This window comes from Etheostoma spectabile, chromosome 16 (genome assembly GCF_008692095.1).
Source record: "Etheostoma spectabile isolate EspeVRDwgs_2016 chromosome 16, UIUC_Espe_1.0, whole genome shotgun sequence".
Lineage (NCBI taxonomy): Eukaryota > Metazoa > Chordata > Actinopteri > Perciformes > Percidae > Etheostoma > Etheostoma spectabile.
This window is the reverse complement of record NC_045748.1, coordinates 19534049-19540048: the sequence shown is the minus strand read 5'-3', so window position 1 is coordinate 19540048 and position 6000 is coordinate 19534049. Positions and strand designations below refer to the sequence as shown.

Sequence of the window (6000 nt, the reverse complement as noted above, 5' to 3'; positions counted from 1 at the left end):
CACACACACACACACACACACTGCATTTTTAATAGAATCTATTACTTCTGGATTAGGCGATAAGAGATGGCCTGGTTAAATTCTATAATAGTTTGCATAATTGGTATCAGAGCAGCATATAAGACGGACCCAGATTTATCTCTTCTTCTTCTATAGAGGAAAAAAGGACACAAAGGTCCCCATACAGGATAACTAAACAACCCAGATTCACTTCATACACCGCAAGAGCACTCAAGGCCTGCAGGCTGATAACAATGAGCCTCATTTCCAATTGAGATTAGCTAAAAGGTATTACATCAGTCTTAAAAGTGTTTCTTACACAATTCATGGGCAAGCACAAAATGTTATACAACTGCTGGGCAATATTCAGACATATGCCAAGAGCATTCAGTTGGGTGTAAATCCCACAGCGTTAATGGCTGTGTCTGGACAAAACATAAACATTACAGTTTCTCCCATGCTACATGTCCATGTAGACATCACAAAACAGTATCTACACTATTTCATGCATATTTCCTTTTTTGGGCAAAAGGCTAATGCATTTTGAAATTAAACGTGTTTGTATATGAAACATGTATATGAAAACCGGGGGCCGGGCCACATACGTACGGTAGCGGCTTCTCCAGCAGGCTGAACCAGGCCTCACCTGGAATTTAACATCTAACACTGCAGCAACAAATGGTACGAAACCAATGGCAGTCCAACTCCCTGGGATCAGAGCTTGCACCATTAATTACAGCAGCAGCTACTGCCAGCATGAAGTATTAGTCTAGGATGTTTACAGTTTTGACAAACAATTAATCATTTACTTTGGAGTTAATATAGGGCCACTGCTATGAGTCAGGATTTTATAGCAGTGTTGGTATGATGATTAGTGGTTAACCTACCTAATATATTAATATTATAATAACCAATATATAATATACAATCTTGAACATAGATTTGTTTTGTGACAATAACAGTTCTGACTTTGTATGTATAAAGATGCTGAGAACACAATTTAGCAATTCATCTAAAGCTGCACAATTAAGTCTTATCTTCAAGAACAGCCTTAGTAGGGAGTAGAAAGCCTTGGACTGACCCAAATCTGCCCTTGCCCACAAACAGTCCCAAGGTAAAAAAAAACGCACACTGCATGGGGTAAAGTCTGGCCCAAGCCAAGGTAGCATGAGAGGGTAAACAGAGCCTTATCTTATCCTTATCCCAGTATGCACACTGAGACACACTGTCAAAAGAGCTATGGGTATGCTGACCAGCCTTTAGAAAACCTTGACTTCAAAGATAACAGATGGTAGAAGTGCACTGAAGGTTTTTTGGAAAGATGAGTTCTTTTTTTTTTTCTTTTTTAAAGAGTCAAACTATGATTTTAATTGATTTTTGACCCCATTCTCATTGTTGTTAAAACCGTAAAAGAAGACAAAAATGACAGACAGAAATTATTTTCTATTACACAGACATTCAATCCTCCCAACCTCCTTAACTCAAGCCCTGTCCTCTGGCTGTTTACCTTACTGTTAAGGGTCACTGACTCCATCAAGTCATTAAAATCTTCAAGCAAACATGAAACTAATTAGAAACTGTAGAGAAAATGCTGCCTGTATGGCTCTAATGTGGCGGATAACCTAATGATAAGCTATCCACCATGCATCACATAAACATCAAAATGTTCTAGGAAGAAAAAAAGGTCTTTGATCTCCGGACCATCTAAGAATGTCATCATCTCGCTGCCTTTTCTATTCAAATGACAATGTATCAGTTGCAATTTGGCTTAATCTTAAATTGAAGTAATGACTGAGCGCCATCATGTAGACAAAAATAAGCGGAGCTCCAAATAACCCTTGCAGTCCTGTCCCCTCCCCCAATGACCTCCGAGGCCTAGTCCTTAACCTATCACCCTTAACCCCCATCTCACTCCCCCCTCATCCTATTAGAATGAAAAGACCAATTAGACAGATTTCAAAAGATGGCAGGCTGCCTGTAATTACACATGACATTTCTTAACAGATAAAGGTGATTACAAAGGTTGCATGGGAGAAACTGCTAAGTGACCAAGCCACTGACATTATTTCTAAAACAAGAACAGAAGGGTTGGGTGCATATATATTTTGAAAGTCATTTTTATCAGTCTGGCTCCTAACTAGGCCTACACTTAAATCAGCCTTAAATGTGAAGCTATGGATGACTAGGCAGAAAAAGACATGACCTTAATCAGTCCTTGTACTGGCCTGGGTAACAGTCATCCAAGAAAAGGTCATTCTCGTGGTGAGCTGTTTCCTCCATTCAGTAATTCAGTAGGCATGGAGATTGAACAAGCCTGGGGAAACTTCACAATAAATCAGAGCTCAGCTTCGTTCCTGAGAAAGCAAAGGGAAGCAGGCAGCCAAATGACAAATCCCTTCCCTTCACAGAGTTGGAATTACTGCTGGGGTGTGATGCGAGATCAGAGGGAAACCCCCATGGGATACCTGCACATGGACTGCTCATAACACGATGCAATTTACAAGCCTACCAAACGACTCCAGGCCCAGGCAAAGCACGTTTTAAAGAAACAACCAAAAATGTGAATATGTACTGTCTAAACAGTCTAGAATTGATGAACGCATTGGTTTCTAGATTATTAGACAAGAAAAACATGTAGTAATACACATTCGCTGGCTAAGTAAAAGCAGCCAAACTGTAAATTTTATAGCAAATAAAGCCAACCAATATATTTTATGATGAAAGTGGGATAAGGCACTAACGTTTTCTTTATGACATTGTGGTAAATCAAGTCACAATGTCATGATTTAAATATGGTTATAGGAAATCATAAGACATAAAGATAAGTCTATTCCTGATAGTCACATAACTTTAAATAAAAATAAACCAGGGGGGGGGGGGGGGGGGGGGGTTGAGGTATTTTTCTCGCTGGTCAGAAAAAAAGCCAGAAAAAAGGGGACAATAAAACACCAAAATGCAGGCTTTCCTTCTCTGTCTCTGGTGGGAAGCTGTGACATCCCATCTCTCTGTGTAATAAAGGAGCTGGCACAAGCAGGAAAAGCATGCGGGGTAGAATTTCACACCTGGCCAATAATCTATATGGGCCCCTCTGCTGCGGCTAACCTTCAACCCCGGCTGCCACCGGTGCAGTGAGGTGCGATGATCCCACCTCCGGCTTCTAGACAATAGAAATGGAAACCTTCAGAGGCAGCCCTGAATGACCGATAATATACTTCAAAGCACTTTCCGTATCCACTGAGATGCTGACACATAAAGCGCCTTTCATTGTGCAAACCATCATCCCAACAAAGATGTCTTTTGAGGATGAAAAGGATGAGCTAGACATTGTATTGGCTCACAACAGAGCAGTTTTCAGAAAAAAAAGCATTTAGAAACTACAGATTTTTGTTGCCCTATGCAAATGCTAAACTCATATTATAATGACCAATTAGGCCTACTGTTTCCTATAGGCCTATTTAACTGTTGAATACATGTTGGCGAATAGTCTGCCATTAGATATATTATTCTATAGGCCTATAGTGGATATAAAATCACAAACATCATAGTTGGACTCGGCCCATATAAATACACATTGGCCAATAGCTGGACATTGACATAAGGGCGAGACGCTCCTATCCATAGTGCGCACTGGGCATTTTCACCACTTTATTCCTGTCGACTTCAAATCAATGCAGGGCGAATCCTGACATCATGCACTGTAGCATCTTTACAACACTAAATATTTGTCGTGAAGCCAACTGTTATTGTCATGTAGTTACACAGCTAGGCTACTGTTAAAAATCAATTCGGCTATAGACTACAACAAAACAATGTCTGCACTGACAAACATTTCCCATGAGCCCAAAGAGTGGCCCTAAACATGAAGGATTGAAATAGGAAACATAATAATTGTCTTACAGAGTTTTGTGTTATCATAAGTCTTGTTTATCTTTGGTTCTCCACGGCTGATTGGTTGTTCTCCTGCTCGGAAGGCGTATTTCCTCTGCAAACGCAATCTCGCCACTGATTTCGCGAAACCTCCGGAGATATATCCATTGATGAAACTGGCTCGATTAACTTTACATCCTCGACATATTCAACAGTCGTGTATAGAAGATAATTTCACCGAAATGTGTTGTCCGTGCAGCTGCCCGTATCTCATTTCGGCAGTCGACCAAGCTGTGTGTGCCACAGAGAGTGATGTCGGAATGGAAATGAGTCCCCTGCGCTGTTGAAACCGGCTCTGGGCCAATCAATCAAGGCTGTATTTGAATATTCCCACGGCTCGGCCAATCGCATGAAAGAGAAGGCGGCCGCTAACGTGATGCCAAACCCGTCAAAGTAAGCACGTTGCTGCTTCGCGGACGATTTTAAAGGAGAAGGACGTCTGATGAATTAGCCCAAAACAAATGCAAGCTTTTTGTCTCACTTGACTCCTGCTCGTCTGATCGGTTATGAAAGCTACGCATCGGCTCTGTACAGTAGATGTTTTAGACCTCAGCCAATCAGCAGTGCTTAATTCACTCTTAATTGGATCAGGTGTGCAGAACAGAGCTAGAAGAGAGCGCTGCATCACTGGGGAAAGTGAGGTAAAGCTGCAAACTGGAGTATAAGCAATGGTTGAAAAAGTCTTCCTATCATCCAAGTAAAGATAAATGTCCTCCAATCAATAATGAACATATACTTTGAAAAGTACTGCTGAGTAAGTAAGTAGTTCTTCCAATAAGTGATTATGTCACATGTATCACACATATTATTTGTTTTGTTTTTATGATTTAACATATAGGAATCATTTTCTGTAGTTTGTTAATGTTGGCATTGAGTATATTTTGGATATCTGTTTATTAAAAAATGTAGAGAGAAAAAAAACTCCAGTGCAATAATTATTTCAAGACTGTGGCCTGACAGCAAGTAGAGAATACATTTTACTACGAAATCCTGTTTATCAGGTTAGAAATATCTCAGGATAAGAGCTTGTCACGATTGGTTGCTTAGTAGCCTATGCCATTTCCACATCAGTGTTAATGTTATTAGTAACACATGTGCTTCTTCTATGACAAGTGAAAATGTCAGCTGTAAAAAAAGGACCTATTGACCCCAACTTCCTTTGGAAAATAGCCAGGCTAGCTATTTCCCCATTTCCAGCCTATATGCTGCTAAACTAGCTTCCTGCTGGCTGTAGCTTCACATGTATCTGAGAGATCTAAGAATGGTGTTGTTTTTCTTATCTAACTCTCAACAAAAAGACTAACAAACATATTTTTCCAGCATTTCTTCATCCTCAAATGCTGAATTAGACTTTGAACACCCATTTGTCAATATTTAACACACACTGCTGCACTCAGCACTAACTAATACATCTTTCCAACAAACATGTGACAATGGAGACTAACCATCACAACAAATGTAACCTTTCAAATACAGGTGTTTTTGTTTTTTCTGAGACAGACAGTCAACTGCACACCAAGAGTCTTGTAGCAGACAGACATAGTGTTAAATTGTTTCTTTACAGCTTCTTGAGTGTCATTTTTCAGTATGAGTGAGACCCGCAGATGGCAAATGAGGTTACCATGCCAACTAATGTCCCTATGTTGAACACTGAGGATGTAGGTAGATTGTTTTCTAGTTGACCACATGTTGATGTTGTAATGGCTGTACAGTTTATCGAAGTTAAAAGGAGCCCACTGTTTTCATGTGCTTAAAAGCATTCTGCAAACTCATGCTGATCCTTTGCGGTCAAACACATGATAAAATCTCTATAATCCACATGTAGTAATTGTTCAGTTTAAAGGAGAACCAGAAATCCCAACTCTACCTTATGTGCAGACATGCATTGTTGAAAGAGCAGACAACAGTCAAATAAAAGGTAATTGTAGAGTAATTACAGAGTAAACATTTGTTTTTGTGTCTGTTGTAGAAAGGGTGTTGTTGGGTGAGTTGCAGAAATCCTTCAGTCTAACCTGCTGGTGGGTTAGGATCAGTGAGTAACAAATTAAGAAAAGAGTTGTGTGGAAATACAGT

At 40.0% G+C, this 6000-nt stretch overlaps 1 protein-coding gene across 2 annotated transcripts in view; it reads right to left on the bottom strand.

The window, feature by feature from the left end:
* The window catches only part of LOC116703848 (protein FAM222A), a 19246-nt gene extending 14815 nt beyond the window's left edge, over window positions 1–4431 (bottom strand). The window contains exon 1 of one of the 2 annotated variants that reach the window (XM_032538808.1): window positions 3898–4431. The gene's annotated coding sequence lies outside the window, so the exon portion shown is untranslated. The remainder of the gene's footprint in view (window positions 1–3897) is intronic. The other variant, XM_032538807.1, reaches the window with a different exon arrangement.
* Window positions 4432–6000: the final 1569 nt, after the last annotated feature.